We start from the raw sequence: 16,770 nt of genomic DNA on the forward strand, positions 1-16,770 counted from the left end.
ACTAGATGGGCCTTGTGCTTTTTAATCTACAATCCTATTCTCTGTTTCCCTTTCTAATTTATGATAGTTGGGGAAAAAAATGGATAAATCCAAAACAAGTTATGCATCCTTTTCAAAATGCTAGCATCCATAATGTTAAACGTTATTGTATCGTAATGTCATCTCTTCCGCTGAGATCTGTGCCTAACGACTGACTTTGAAAGCGTGAAATGTCCGCATGCAAAAGAATTCCAACTTAACATCATCTTCAAAAGCACTTCCAAGAAAATTGCCATCGGTAGAGCAGACTCTAAAGATGAAAGCGGCAAGCAACAGCAACGCTGTTCGGCTCCGGATCCCCTGAGAGGAGTTCTGTCAGTATTTGTTGAAGTTTTGGGTGCTACTTCATCTTGCAAAGCTGGTCACAGGCTTGCCATCTGTCTCACTTTCATTTCTTGGCAGCATGACTGAGGCTGACATCTGAGCCTAATGCTTCGCAGTTCGTTAGAAATACAAACCTTCGCTTTCCCCATGTACACCAAACAAAACTCAGTTGGCCATAAAGCCATATGAAGGGCACACTGAAAGAGAGTTATCCATGATTTCTATCCATGAGCCTGCAAGCTGATTTTCCCTGCCCCGGGGTTTTCCATTGAAAATCCCTTCCCCTGCAGGTTTGCAGGTATAAGCTCCTTGCTGGGAAAGTCCGCATGGAGAGTTAATTAAAATAAACTCCCCATGTGTAACTGTGCCATTCCTGCATTGGGGGAAAGGGAGGGACAAGGACATTTTCAAAGGGGATTTCTCCACAGATAGCCACTAAACTCGTGGAGAATCCTTTCGTACATTGCTTGCATCATGTACTTATCCAAATGAAATGGTATGCTTTTTGATTTACCTAGAGAACCAACGGGTATCAAAAAGAGCATTATGCAAAGCTACCCACTCTTCAATGCCATCACAAATGCAATTTCAAGAAAATTCAGAATGCAGCAAATAGTGAAAATAGCAAAGATGCTGACAATTCAATGCAAAACTTAAAGCACCTCGAGGGTCTCCACCTGGTTGTGTTTTCAGGATATTCCTAATAAATATGCATGAGACAATTTGCATACAATTGATACAGTGTGCATGCAAACCTATCTCATGCATATGCATTAGAGATATCCTGAGCATCTGTCTATTGGTGGCCTTCAAGGACTGCAGTTACCCACCCCTGACTTAAAGAGATCACAGCACAGAAGTATTCGGGGCAACTTCCTAGGAGTCCCAGCATCACAAGGGGCTACCTTGGTTTAAAAACGTTTGCTCCCCCGCGCACGTGAGTGGGCACCCGTGCTCATATGCGCGCTCCAATACAAAATCAGGCTCGCATGTGTGCACGGGTATCAGATTTTATAATATGTGCACAGTGATGCGCGCATGTTATAAAATCGGTGCGACCATTTGAAAATGTACCCCTTTATAGACCATCATTCCATGAACAGATCACAACTCAACAAACAAACAATGATTGGTTACAAAGGTGATATTCATAGACAAGCATTAATATTTATCAGGTTCACTTTTCTAGAACATCTTCACAGTTGATCTAGTACTGAAAATTAAAACGAGGTGATAGTTTTCACTTCTTAGTTATTGGCTTGTTTTGAGATTCTTATATTCTCTCATTTGATTTATTCTTCATGATTAGATTATCTTTTGTTCTTCTTGTCTTTGTGGCTCCTTATTTTCTGATGTATTAAAGTTAATTTATAAGCGTTTTTGAATAGTCACGTTAACTGTAGGCAGATTTCTTGAGAGGAAGTGTGAAAAGGCCAGGTTTTGGAACAAATCCCGATTACCCTTAGCGTTTATAGGCAGATGCAATTTGCCTGCATCTGCCCCCCCCCCCCCCCCATTCTCATTCTTTCTCCTTACTCCAACCCACCAGTGATAGCAGCCTCCTCCTCAAGGCCCACTGAATCTTTGCCTCCTTTTTCTGTTGCTCTGGATCAGGGATCTCCTCCTCCTGCTTCTGCTCCTGCTGCCCCCAGAGGGCCGACTGATCTTCTCCACTTTCTTTCCCTACATGGGGGGGTCCCACACAGCTGCTGTTTCTTCCAATGCTCCTCCTCCTCCTTTCCTCTGCTCGTTGGCCATGGCTCAGACAATCTTTTCTTTCAGGGCTTGCTTTTGCAGCAGCTGGAGCTTGCAGATGTTGGCTCAGAGACCCCCCCTCAATTCCTTTCGAATTCTGGAGTCTCTGGGCCAAAGATGGACAGTTCCCCAGTATGGTAGTAAACCCCAGAGCCAAAACATTCAGCCTCCTCCTGCTCACTGAGGTTTGCATGGAACCACAGAAACACGGTCCCTCCGTGCAGCCTGCCCCAGACTTCTTGGAAGCCTGATGCTGTTTCACAGCCGTTTAGGACTGTAACTGCCTCTCCTGTGCAGTACCCTTTGGGAAGGCTGATGCAGTCAATATCACTCTGTGCTGGTTACCCCAGTGCTTTGTTGTCATCCTGAGAAGAAGCGCATACAAGGACCCCATACTCACTCATCCAGACCAGAGTTCTGGAGATGCTCCTCAGCAGTGAGGAGTAGCCCCCTGAAGTCTATCTCCACAAATCTATAAACCTAATCATGAAAGAACCCTAAGCCATGCAAGCAGAAGTAAATGGCTTCACATTAAATACCCAGAATTCAAGCAGTATGTTTCAGGAGCCTCTGGGTTTATATTACTGCACCAGTGCACCAGCCACCCTGCTCCCTTCCCTAGCCCACCCAAAAAGTCATATTTATTTTACAGAACAATAAGGTATTCCTGTCTTATTTTTGTTCATCACTGATCTTGCAGATATAATCATTGTGCTTGCTGTTGGGTAGTGTACATGTAACAGCAGGACACTGCACCGTACCTGTTGTGAGTATAAAACAGACCTTTGGGAACAGAAGGTATAATTAACTTATACATAGCAGCAGAGTAAGCCATTAGAGCTGCAACTTAGATAGCTGCAGACAAGTACTAGCAGAATCATAAACCAGAAGGATATGGTCATAAAAAAAAAGGGGGAGCCACAAAGCCTTTTCGTTCAGGGTTAATGTTGCCTATATAAGTCAATAAAAGCACCTATAGCGTTGTTGGCCTGCCCACCTGAAACAGCCCGGGATCCTGACTGATGAAAGAAAAGAGAAGGGGATTGTTCAGGAGATGGGGTAAAGGAAATATGTACAGGCCTAAGGGTTTCTGAGACTCACACGTTGCTCCTTAGGATAAACTCTTCTTAGTCGCTCCCAGCTCCAGCCTGCTTCCTTCCCCCCCTGCCTAGGGGGTGAGGAGGCAGAGGTGGGGTAACAGCTGCTGAGGAAGCTCTAGTGGGCATGCAATCGTTTTATTGGGGAAAGAGAGCAGCAGGTTATTCTGCGCAGAGTTAGGGTAACTCCGAATGTGTGATGAGTTCACTGCTCCTTGCAACTTCCCTGATGAGTGAGTCCTTCCAGCAGGGGCAGCAGCAGAGAGCCCCTGGGACTCCTTTATCTGTAGGCAGGTGAGACCGACTTTCTGGGCTTGTGCACCCTGATTCCCGATCCAGTCCGGTGCAAGGGAGAGAGAGAGAAACCTTCCACTTACTGGCAGTGCAGCAAAGCAAGCCCTGCACGTGCACAGCGCAAGATTTTATTTCTGGGGAAAAAATGCAGGGCCCTTTAAGTCTTTTTTTCCGTAAAGCCACTTAGCCTGCGGTTTGCAGAGAAAGAAAGTGCAGCCCTTTTTCCCCGCAACTTTCCAAAACCCAGCTTCAGTGCTAAGGTCAGCTCTGCCTTCAGATCCTTTCTTCTGCTCTGAAGTGCAGCAGTGCAGGGTTTTTTTAATCACTGGGCTGCTTTTTTTTTTTTTTTAAGTCTGGCTTCCTGTACTTTTTTTTTTTTTTTTCTTTGTCGTTTTCTTTCTGCCTCCTAACTTGTGACACAGTTTCTTTTCTTTTTTTTTTTCTGTTTCACCCCGGATCGAGTTTCTCGCCCCGCAGCCCTGATTCAAGCTCTCCTTCGGTGCAGACCCACCTGAGCCCCCCTGGCGGGGAGGGGGAAGGCGCTGCCCACCCCCACCTGCCTCCTCCGGAGCATGAAGGCACCTTGCCGCGTTTCCATCTTCTTCAGGAGATCCCTAAGCCGAAGGTAGGACGGCGGCTCGGCTCATTTAAACTTCCCCGGGGCCAGATCGCCGCCCGCTTCACTTCGCTTTCAGCTTCCTTTTCGTCTCTTTCTCCGGCTGTAATTTGTGGTCTCAGCTCTTGCAAGGTGCTTCTCTTTGATCTAGTGCCACTTGGCCAGGAGCTGGCAGCCCCCAAGTAAGAAACATTTAGCTTGGCAGAGGATGCACAAGAAAGCGGCCGCAGAGAGAGCTTTTCGGTTTGCTTTTTCCACACCTCCAAGGTAGGAGATGCCCTGCGGCTTCTTTTGAAAATGGTGGCTAAAGGGATGGGTGCAGCTGGTAATGGAAACGTGATACCAAGTCTTCGGGGACTGCAGGGAAACGAAACATCTCAGTTTGAGGGACAGAAGAGTAATGCACTTTGCAGCTAAAGAACAGTCAAAGTCTCCCCTGGCGCCAGTTCAGAACCTTAGAGTCAGGTCTCCCTCCACATTTTACAGTTTTGCCTGCTAGGGAAAGTTTGTGGCTGGTTGGGTGATTCAAAGCAGTGACCCAGCTGGCAGACTGAGGCTAGGGAGCTTCTGTCTGTAGGAAGACCATGAGGCGTGTGACACCTCCCAACTCCCGGTGGGAAGAGGGAACCGACTGAGCCTAGGGTGGAAATCCTGCCTTACATCGTGTGGCGTGGAAATATATATCACTATCTATCTCTCAGAAGGAGAAACAACGTTTACATTTGCAGTTTGCCACACGTTAAGAGGAAAAATAGATTCCTGCCCAGCACCAGGCCCCGATGGGTCATGCATTTCAGCAGCAGAATAAACCCAGAGGCCGGGTAACAGGCCCCTTTACCACATCCTCTGGCAATGAATTCCAGAGCTTAATTGTGAGTTGAGTGAGAAAATATTTTCTCCAGTTTGTTTTAAATGTGCTACTTGGTAACTTAATGGATTATCCCCTTTTTACTTTTTGAAAGCATAAATCAATTTTCATTTACCTGTTCCATTCATGATTTTATAGCCCTCAGCTGTCTCTTCTCCAGGCTGAAGAGTCCTAACCTCTTCTTTAACCTTTCTTCATAGGGGAGCTGTTTCATCCCCTTTATTATTATGGTTGCCCTTCTCTGAAACTTTTCTAGTTTTGCTATGTTTTTTTTTTTAGATGTGGCAACCAGAATTGCACACAGTACTCTAGGTGCAGTCACACAATTGAGCAATGTAGAGTTATTATTATTTTCCTCATTTATTCTGCATTCCTTTGCTAATAATTCCTAACAATCTGTTTGCTTTTTTGACTGCTGCTGCAACATATTGTTTTCCAGGATGGTGACTCCCAATATGGATTATTTTTCCCTATGCACATCACTTTGCACATGTCCACATTAAATTTCATCTGTCATTTTAATGCCCAGTCTCACAAGGTCCATCTCTTGTTGGGCTACTGCCTCCAATCGGACTTACAGGACTTTTATATTTCGTTTTGCCCTACCTTTATCCAAAACTTATATTTGGCCCTTAATATTTTCTTTGCTGTTTGCTTTCATCGTTTTCCTCCGCTCACTAAAAACAATTTTCTATAGAGTTCTCAAAAGAGGCATAATTTATGGTAGCATGCAGCAATGAACTCTAGAGTAGAGGTGGTTAAGTTACAACTGAGATTAAGAACGAAAAACAGTCCATCAAGACCTTAACAAAAAAGTAAACTTTTTTTGTTTTCTTTCTCCATGGGCCTTACAGTAGAATATTTTAAAAAGTCCTTTTCGATTAAAGCTCTGCATATTTAGGGCTAATTTTCAAAAGATTTCCTCATCTAAAATTGGCATATACACATAAAAATAGCATGTATGCACATATAGGCTATTTTGGAAATATCACGAGTACGTGCGTACCTGCGGTATCACGCATAAATGTTAACAGGAAAAAAAGGGGCAGTTTAAAAATGTTCTGGGGCAAGTCACTTTATCCTCTATTGCCTCAAGTACAAATTTAGGGAGAGCTTTATCAAGCCATGTTAGAGCTATAACATGCATGGTTTTTGCATAAAATACGCCCCCTTTGCTGGCATTGGCATGCATACAATTAAAGAGGTAGATTTAAAAAGAGACGTGCGGGCGTTCGTGTGTGTGCACGCATGTTATAAAATCTGATACCCGCGTGCACATGCAGGCCCAATTTTCTTTGCAAAGCAGCTAATGCATAGTAAATTCTATGTAAATAAAATAATGCAGCTGACTTTGAAATTTTTTGGCCACATTAATTTATCTGCATCTTTTCTGAATATGTTATTCTAGTGCGGGAGCACAGGGTCCCTAATGTGGATCCCGATGCGTCTGCACTAGAATGAAAGGGTCATGCAGCCCATCACAACCCCCCCCCCCCCCCCAAAGTTTAAAAAATGGCATTGGAGTTCTTATTAGATCCCCTCCCCATCCACCCTGGGGCTTCCCCATGGACCCCCCCCCCCCCACCTTTAAAAAAGTAATTGGTGGTCATTGGAGGGCCCAGGGCACGACCTAGCCCCTAACCCCAGGCCCGGTTGGTGCCATTTTGGAAAATGGCACCGACCAACCTTTGCCCCCTCACATGCATTGGGGGCCGCTGTCATGCATTTAATATGCCCCAATACAGGTTTTTCTTGTCTCGTGGATTTTTTCCATCAGACAAAAGAATACAGTGATACTGCCATGATATTTTGTCGAGAATGGGCGAAATATCATGGGATGGCCAGCCCCCCCCCCCCCACCATGATATGGGGCCCCTCCCAAGATAAAAAAAATCTCTATTTACTAAGGGCCTGATTTAAAGAAGCATTTCCATGCTTACAATTGGATTTTACACGTGTAAATGCACTTTACTCGAGTAGATAGAAACATAAGAAATTGCCATACTGGGTCAGACCAAGGGTCCATCACGCCCAGCATCCTGTGTCCAACAGTGGCCAATCCAAGTCACAGGTACCTGGCAAGTACCCAGACATTAAACAGATGCCATGTTGCTAATGTCTGGGCTTTTGAAAATTGTTGCAATATATGCCATTGAATTGTACATAGGATTTTCTCACATAAGTGCACTTTATTCGAATAAATGTTACATTTATGCGCGTAAATCTTTGAAAATGACCGCCTAAGCATTTTTCCCATACACATAAAATGGGAGAAAACCTTTAGTAAACAGGGTCCTTGGAGTGTAATCCCTCCAGGGACAGGGAAATAGCTACAGTACCTACCTGTAACTTGCCTTGAGCTAAATCAGAATCCTTCTGCTTGGAAGCTTTATAATTGGTGGATAAACTTAGGTTTAGTTCTCATTTATTGGAGGGCATTCAAAATCTGTCTTGGGGATCCCGTAGCCTGTCTGGATAACCTGAAAGCCCAACTGGCAGTGGGATCCCCAGGACAGGTTGGGGAAGCCCTGACCTAGTGATTGCTATTGAGTTCACATCTGTATGTTAAATCAGAGGTTTTCAGTCGTGTCCTTGAATAGCCGCAGCCGGTCGGGTTTGAAGGATATCCACAGCGAATGTGCATGCGATACATTTACGTACAGTGGAGGCTGTGCATGCAAATCGATCTCATGCATACTCGCTGTGGAGATACTGGACAGGGTTGAAAACTCTGCTTTAGATACAGTGTGAGTACCACAATATTTCCTGTTTCACTATTACTAGGCCCCTCTTTTTTTTTTTATCACCCTGCAAAGGGAAATAAAAGTTAAAGCAGCAGCACTAGTAAACATATTTTTTTTCTTGACACAAACAGCATCTCTATCCTAGGCTCTCCATTCCAGTTCCGATTTGCGTTTAATTTTGAGATGAAACAACTGTTTCATGCTCTCCATAAGGTCCTTCCTGGGTGCACTCACATCACCATGAATCTAATTAAACCAGAGCCCTAATGTCCTGACCCAGGCAGTCATTAAACTCTGCATGGCAAGCAGGAATGTAGCATGAGCAGTACAGGTGCAGAACTCCAGGGAGGGGAATTCAAAGCCATGAGTATGGCCTTAGTAAAAGGTGCACACAAAAAAATTAAGAACAGTTCCCATGTACATAGAGATAAAAGAGAGCTTGGAATCAGACTATTGTCCTTGAACAAAAAAGATGTTTTTCCATTGGCAGAGCATGGGGAGAGGTTCTTATTGAATAAGGCTCTAAGAAAAAAAGACTTAGGGTTGAGAAACAGGTGAGTTGTGACTTTCTGTAATCCCGATAATGCTGCTGTTTTAAATTTAAAAAAAAATACCAGTTTATTAAAACTGTAGGTTCTAGAGAGTTGCTTTACACAGTTTGTCATTCATACTGGAGAGAATGTTCAATCAGTCACCTGCCAGGCCCCGATGACTTGTGAGTCTCCCTCAGTGTGAGGATCATGTGAGGAAGTTTGGGCTCAGTAAATAAGAACATAAGAATCTAAGATATGCCATGCTGGGTCAGACCTAGGGTCCATCAAGCCCAACATCCTGTTTCCAATAGTGGCCAATCCAAGTCACAGGTACCTGTCAAGTACCCAAACAGTAAATAGATCTCAAGCTACTATTCTTTATTAATTAATAGCAGTTTATAGATTTTTCCTCTAGGAATAATCCAAACCTTTTTTAAACCCAGTTACACTAACTGCCTTAACCATATCCTCTGGCAATGAATTCCAGAGCTTAACAATGCGCTGAGTGAAAAAGAATTTTCATCAATTTCTTTTAAATGAACTACTTGCTAACTTCATGGAGTGCCCCCTGGTCCTTCTATTATCCAAAAGAGTAAATAACCGATTCACATTAACCTGTTCTAGACCTCTCATGATTTTAAACACCTCTATCATATCCCCCCTCAGCCGTCTCTTCTCCAAGCTGAAAAGTCCTAACCTCTTTAGTCTTTCCTCATAGAGGAGCTGTTCCATTCCCTTTATCATTTTGGTTGCCCTTCTCTGTACCTTCTCCATCGCAACTACATCTTTTTTGAGATGCGGCGACCAGAATTGTACACAGTATTCAAGGTGCGGTCTCACCATGGAGCGATACAGAGGCATTATGACATTTTCCGTTTTATTCACCATTCCCTTCCTAATAATTCCCTTCCTAATAATTCCTAACATTCTGTTTGCTTTTTTGACTGCTGCAGCACACTGAGCCGATGATTTTAAAGTATTATCCACTATGACGCCTAGATCTCTTTCTTGGGTTGTAGCACCTAATATGGAACCTAACATCGTGTAATTATAGCATGGGTTATTTTTCCCTATATGCATCACCTTGCACTTATCCACATTAAATTTCATCTAAAAGGGGAGGAGTTTGGGCAGGGTGAGAGAGAGAGAGAGAGCCAGCTAGTAACTCGAGGTGAGGTTTTTTTTTTGTGATGGTCTAGGGTTTGGGGGACAGTTTTACATGCACAGTCAGACGTACAGACAGCACAGAACACATCTGTGAACAGTTGATGTGATTTCGGAATGGGGAAAGGAACACAAAGATGAGATTTCTACAATGTACTCAGAAATTTGCCTCACCAGGCCCTGCAATTTTTGCTATAATTTTCACATGAACAGCGCAGGCGATAAAAGCCTGCGCTATTCATGTGAAAATGATAGCGAAAATGATGAGTCTAGGCTTTAGACTCTTGGAGGATCTTTATCCTGTTGGACTCTGTGCTACCCCGGACCTGGTGAAGGAGTCACCGTTTTCTCTGACAGCAACAGAATGGACCACAAGAAGCTCTTAGGTTTTCATTATCACCGCATTCCCATGTCAGAGACTTGCCCTTTCCTTTCTTCCTGGTTTCCTCCCATTTATTTCCAGTTCCATGGATATGAGTGGAAAAACGTGCGTTCAGGCAGCTGCTGCCAGTGACGCAGACCCTCCTGGACAAGTTGATTTGTTGTTGGTCCCTGAAAAGAATATTTTTGGCAAGAGATTTTACTATAATTTCATTACATGGGAGAAACTGTTGTCAAAGACTTGGTGCTTCTTTGTCGGTAATGGTTCTCCTTTTTTCTATGTAGCTTCATGAATCTATTTCTCCTGCAACGTGTGCTGAGCATCCCTCAGCTTCTAAAATTAAAAAAAAAAAGAGGTGTTTTTTTTTGTGTTTGAGTTGCGTTTGAGAAGAAGAAAGGAGCTTCCTGTGAGTCTGGAAAAACTGAATCGGTTTGTTTTTAACCTGAAATGAGATTCTGTTTCTCTTCTGGCCTCATTCTAACATTTCAGATGAGGAAGCACCCCCCGATTCCCAGGGCTCTGTGGAATACAGTAGGATGTCAGACAGGGTGAAGCTATTGACTCGGTAGCACCCACCTATACCAGGTACATTGGTTATACAAACTTTCTTGCAATAAAGATCTAATTATTTAGTCTTCCCCCCCCCCCCCCCCAAGCTAACCCTGTTTCCCTCCAAAGCATACCTTTTCAATATGATTGCTCCAGACAATTTAAAGCCTCTTCCTATCCGATGACCTTAGGAACGATTATGGACCAGCAAGTATCATTCCTACAGTGGACAATTGTCTTTCCTTCCTAGGGCCCAAGTCTATCACTTCAGCGATGTGCTTGAACCTTGCTGGCTCCATTTGATGGAACTCCCTTTTTTTTCCAGAGTGAGCTTCTGGAATTCCAGGAGCCTGGTTCCTATGTGCTAGGTACCCCTTCCCTAGATTAAAGGTCAGGAAGATTATGAGGGTAATGCAGCTCAGGCCTTCCTATAAATTGCAATGGTGTCTTGGTTAAATTGAAGCCCTTTCCAGAGTGGGGAGATTCTAGAAGTGTGCACAAGGAGTTCCTTACCTTCAAAAGGGGATGGGCTGGGAAGAAATTACACAAGGTGCTTCCTCACGTGCCTGGGAGTTGTTGCTGTTTTGAGGTTACATAGGAGCAGTGGAGCTGGGGCTGAGACTCCCATGCGTTAAGAGGCCTGGAGTGGAAAGTGAAGCAGGCTGAGGCTTGCAGCCTGGTGAAGTAATTAGAATAGTTCTGAGGATTTCTGGGATTCGAAGCCGGAACATGTTGAGGGAGCCAAGGAAGGGTTCCTGGGAGGAAGAGTATTTGAGCCCTGGGGATTTTCTCTGTCTGGCTTTGGGAAGCCCACAGCTTGGAATAATAATGTAAAGAGAAGCTGTGAGGAACCTCTGAAATGGGGGTGGAGGTTTGGAAGGGAGAAACTGTTTGCCTTTTGTTTGGACTTGTGTTCCTGAAGTTATTTTTTTCCTGCTGTTATTCTGCCCTATCTGGACTTGGATTCTTTATTACAATAAATTTTATATATTTTTGGAATATTTCTGGTATGGACCTCTAATTTTATCCTGAGAAGCTGCAAGACTCCCCTTGGGAATCCCAGCTTTTATTGGTCTCATACTTGGTTGAACTCTTTTTTTTTTTTTGTCTGTTCTGGGGCTGCAGAAGGATCACTCACCACCCCTGCAGCCACCAAAGGTGACCCCCAACGAAGAGTGTGGGGGCGTATTACATGAGTGTCATCATTGATTGCAAGGATTTGGAGGAGTGTCTCAACCAGTGCTTATTGTATTGTGTTCTGGTGCATTATCAGCATTATCTTGCAATAATTATTATAGTTTCCTGCAAGCTTTTGCACCCACTTTGAGGAGCACGTTTTTCATTATTAAGCATGATTCTTATGCACTTGGAAATGATCATGTCACATGAGAACTGTCTGTCATACTCTCAATGCTGCACTGCAGATCAGGCCTTCCGTCTCTTCAGCTTCCTCCTCTTCTCCTGCTCAGACAAGACACAAACAGGAACTGAAAGTGCTTTGACCTGCAAAGGTCAGAGTGCTTTTATTTCCTGTTTATCCTGTGCCTTAGAAGGGCTTAGATTAACCTTAATCTTCCTGCAGAAACTTCTGCTGTCCTCGATCAGGGGCGATTTCAGAGCTGGAACTGATTTCCTGGGAAAGCGTAGAAGTCCTGTCCAGGTCTAATGCACTTTATATAGTTGGCCATGTTCTAAATGATTCTGTCCTATGATAATGGATTTTCCCATCGATGACTGTGTAAGAGATTTCAGAAACTCCCTTTAACTAAGTTTATTTGTGTGTCTGCTGATGTGATAGAAGACCAATTCTTGACCTCCTAATGAGACCCACAGGTGAGGCAGGTGAAATCGGCAATTCATTCTTTTCCTTTTGTGCTTCTGTTCACTTGATTTCCAGACTACGGATGGCCAGGTAGCTGCCATCTGACTAAGTCCAGGGCCATGTCCTCCCAACTGTTGAAGTCTGCCTTGCAGCTTTTAATATTTTGCTTGAGGGTATCCTTAAATCTGAGGCATGGTCTTTCCTGTGATGTATGTCCTTTTTCAGATGGATATTAGAGCACAAATTTGGGAATTCTGGTGTTCCTTCATCCTATGTCGTAAGTTTTCCATCTTATATGACAGAGAGAGAAAAAGTCGGAGAATGTCATCTTTGTACCATATAATAAAACCGTCATGCAGTCTGTGGCCGTGCATTGCGTTGCCTTAACTGCGTTGCAGATAGTTCTCTACACCTTAATGATGAGTCCCCTTTAGTTGTGAGAGATAACTGCAGCTGATAACACAACTTCTAAAGCTTAACCAACAGGAAGATCTCCTTTTGGCTCGATTGCTTGTTTAGACCCAACTGAGATGTTTCCTCATTGTGGCAATTGTGAATCTGAACTGCTGGAACGCTCAGATTCTTTCTCAGTGTTTCAGATATTCAGAGGGATAGATGTGTTAGTCTGGTGTAGCAAAAATCAAATGAGGTGGGTAGCACCTTATAGACTTTCCGGTTTATAGAAGCATGAGTTTTCAAGGGCTGAGGGTTTTGTAATATGTGTTGGAGAGAGAAGATGACTACCAGTTCAGGCCTGCTAATACAAGTCTGCGTGGATACTTCCCTTCCAGTACTTGGCTACAGAGGTAACCTGAGTTGCCTGGGGTCACACTGTGGGGGAAGTGATAAGGTCCAAGATAGGCTTTAACAGGCTGCAGCTGACATACCACAGGAGTGGGTCTTCTGCCTAGCCAACCACCTCCCCCTTGGTTTGAGACAAGCGAGGTAGTGGTCTAGTCTGGGGTCAAGGCAGGTGGCAAGCAGAGGCATAGCACAGGTCTGTCCTGGGGTGAAGAGATGAGAAGATAGTCCAGGGGGAAAGTACACCATTGGAGTAAGGAGACACCTGGAAGAACAGCTGAAGAAGGAAGAGTGGGAACACAGCAGGAACGCGGAGCAAGGCAGAGGAAGAAGTCCCAGGAACGAGGTGCAACCAGCACTGCGATAGCAGGAGACCTGTTGCGAAGGCGCCGGCTGGCTGAGCACCCGAGGTTTAAATCCCCTGCTCGATAACGTCATTAGTGGGTGCCACAAGGAAAGTTCCCGCCGCGGGACCGTCAGGGTTGGAAGTGCACGAGTGCGCATACCTAAGGAGCAGCGAGTAACATTGGCAGGAGGGGGAGGGTGTCCTGGTGAATGTGAACCACCGCAGTGTGGCAATTGCAGCTGGGCAAATATAACACCTGGTTCAGATGTTGTGGGTGAGGGGAGAAATTACAATTCATGAACTGGAGTTGACTGGGTAGGAGTGACTGGAGATCGTTCCTGCCCCTTTCTACACTTGAGACCCATACGGAATCAGTACCAGGGAGGGGGACCCATTTCTTTTCATTTTTTCTTTGGTGATTTTTTTTAAATTTAGAGACAAATGTACTACCCCACTCTATTTTCTGTGGGTTAGTGGCCGTTTTGTATGGCCAGAAACTTTGCATGATCCTGGTCACGGCAATGCACGCATGCATCCTGGAACCAGCAAATTGCCATTAATCCTGTCTCTATTTTGCTTTCATGTTGCCCCTTTTCTCAACCTACACTTTTTTGCTCGTTCCTCCTCTTCTCCCTTTCTCTCTCCGTCTCTCTTTCATTCTTCCTCCTCTCTTCACAGTCTGGTAGGTTCTCAGCTCTGGCAGTTTCTGCTCTGTCCATCTCCCCAAAGACGCCTGTTTTGCAGACGAATTTGTGCATTTTGTCTACCCTGAAAACCAGACCTGCTTAAGAACTGGAGAGTGAAGCCACTGTTGCTGTCTTAATCTCTTTCTGTTCACAGGTTCCAAGGAACAATATTGGTGGAGCAGAGCTAATCCTTATGTAATAATGAACAGGTGGCATGTTATTTCTCAACTTTTTTTTTTTTTTAAACATAAATGGGTGAAACATGACTGAAATATTTCCGAGATCTTTGCAAAATGATACAGTAGGGGATGGCCGGCAAGAAAAACTGTGGCTTGAAAACTTTGAAGATGTTGCTTTGAATTCAGTTTGCAGGCATAGATCACTCTCCTCTCATTTATTTATTTATTTATTTATTTTTGGTTTTTATATACCGGAAGTTCCTGTATAATATACATATCACTCCGGTTCACAGATAACAGAGATAACTATCGCCGGGATGGCGGTTTACATGGAACATATCGAACAGTTAATCTATTATAAAGTAGAATACAAACTAAGATCTACTAAGAACACATAAATAAAGCAAATAAACATTACAAAATTGCTGTGGGATGGGAGGGTTGTTGTTCTTCCTGCTCTTAGCTCTCTGGGAAAGCTTGTAGGAAGAGCCAAGTCTTGAGTTTCACTTTAAACGTGGAATGGCACGGCTCAAGGCGGAGGTCTGGTGGTAGTGAGTTCCAGAGCGAAGGGCCCGCTGTGGATAGTGCGCGTTTCCTCAGGGAGGATTTTGCTGGTTGGGTGATCATTCTGTTCTGATATGCCCTTCTGGTTGGCTTTTTAGAAGTGTGTAGTTGGAGCTGGAAGGTTAAGTTGAGTGGAGAAATGCTATGTAGGGCCTTATGAATCATCATGCTGGTTTTGAACTGTATCCTGTATTTAATGGGGAGCCAGTGGAGATGCTGGAGGATCGGGGTGATATGGTCCCTTTTTTTGGCATTGGTGAGAATTCTTGCTGTGGCATTCAAGACCATCTGGAGGGGTTTGGTGGTGCAGGCGGGAAGGCCCAGCAGGAGTGAATTGCAGTAGTCCAATTTCGGGAGAACGATGGCCTGGAGTACTGTGCGGAAATCCCTGTAGAGGAGGAGTGGCTTTAGTTTCTTTAAAACTTGTAATTTAAAGAAGCATTCTTTTTTGGTGTTATTTACGAATTTGTTGAGGCTGAGTCTGTTGTCTAGGAGTACACCCAGATCTCTGACTTGAGGTGAGGTGGTGTATCCTGAGGTGTCTAGAGGATTGCAGGCGGTGGTTGGGGCAGATTGTTCCGGTGCTATTATAAGAATTTCCGTTTTGTTTGTGTTTAGAACTAAGTTGAGACTGGCTAGTAGATCGTTGATGGTTGAGAGGCATTTATTCCAGTAATCCATGGTTTTGTGTATAGTATCCGTTATAGGGATGAGTATTTGTATGTCATCCGCGTATAGAAAATGGATTAGATTGAGGTTAGTAAGTAGATGACAGAGTGGGAGGAGATAAATGTTGAAGAGGGTGGGGGAGAGTGAGGATCCTTGTGGTACCCCCATTTTGGATTGAATGGGGTGAGACTCCTTGTTGTTTATCTTGACTTTGTATGTTCTGTTCTCAAGGAAGGATTTAAACCAGTTGAAAGCTGCTCCTGTTATGCCGATGTCTGTTAGCCGTTGTAGTAGGCTAGAGTGGTTCACGGTGTCGAACGCTGAGGAGAGATCCAGAAGTGCAAGGAGGCAAGGTTGGCCTCTCATGTTCAGATGGATTTTGGTTGATGCCCCTGCTTACCTTCAATAATGTCTAATAATACATGACGAGATATTACAACCCCTCTAGTGCTAAGCCCTAAGTCAAAAGCGAGCTTTCACCACTGATCACTGATACTCAGATTATTTTGACACTTTTTTCATTTCCTTGAGAACATATAACAAGGTAATGAAAGATGGTATTCAAATTAAAGTGAAACAGATATCATTAAAAGTTTTGCTTGCTTTTCTTTGTGGGTTGTTTTTTTTTTTGATATGATGAATTTTTCTGCTCTGTCATATCATACATTAATAATTACTGTCACCAGCTTTGTCCTTGAAAGGAAATCTATCTTAAGGGGAGGTGCCCTGGTTAGAAGAATCAAATGTAATTTCCCTGTAGCAAAAGATCAAAATATAAATATGAGAAAGCGATGAATAATAACAAGGCATTAAAACATATTGGTTATTTATTACTTGGAGAATATAGGAAAACATTAGCATGTGAAAGATGTATTAATCACTGCTGCTGATGGGGGAAGTCTTCAAAGTCACCTTTATAGTTGTAGAATTGGTGGATGGTTTTTCCTCCAGAAATAATTATCACCCTCTGCTGAGGCGGAATAAAATGCACAGGCAGAGAAGGTGTACCTGCCCCATGTTTCCCTGTGGCTCACCACTGTTACATCGATTTAATTGGCGGTGATGGGGCTGTTAGGGATCAGTGCACATGTATTTCCTGACTATTGCGAGACTGATTTTCCTTTCTAAAAATTCCTAACCTGTGGGCCCAGGTTCCAGCTGTCCCCCAGTGTGGGAAGAATGCTTTTTCTGGAAGAACCACTGTGGGGCAATTGTTCTGAAGAGGTGTGAATAATGAAGTGACTTATCTCTATAGTTATCTGTGATTTTCATGTTAGCATCTGGAATATCTCCTCAATTAGAATGTTAAAAGTAAGATCTAACCCTGTAATTACAGGC

At 43.9% G+C, this 16,770-nt stretch overlaps 1 protein-coding gene across 2 annotated transcripts in view; it reads left to right on the forward strand.

The window, feature by feature from the left end:
- The first annotated feature begins 3,986 nt into the window (after positions 1 to 3,986).
- The window catches only part of CARD11 (caspase recruitment domain family member 11), a 77,191-nt gene continuing 64,407 nt past the window's right edge, over positions 3,987 to 16,770 (forward strand). For both annotated transcript variants that reach the window (XM_029576815.1, XM_029576817.1), the window contains exon 1: positions 3,987 to 4,134. The gene's annotated coding sequence lies outside the window, so the exon portion shown is untranslated. The remainder of the gene's footprint in view (positions 4,135 to 16,770) is intronic.

Source organism: Rhinatrema bivittatum, chromosome 14 (assembly GCF_901001135.1).
Source record: "Rhinatrema bivittatum chromosome 14, aRhiBiv1.1, whole genome shotgun sequence".
NCBI classification, from domain to species: domain Eukaryota; kingdom Metazoa; phylum Chordata; class Amphibia; order Gymnophiona; family Rhinatrematidae; genus Rhinatrema; species Rhinatrema bivittatum.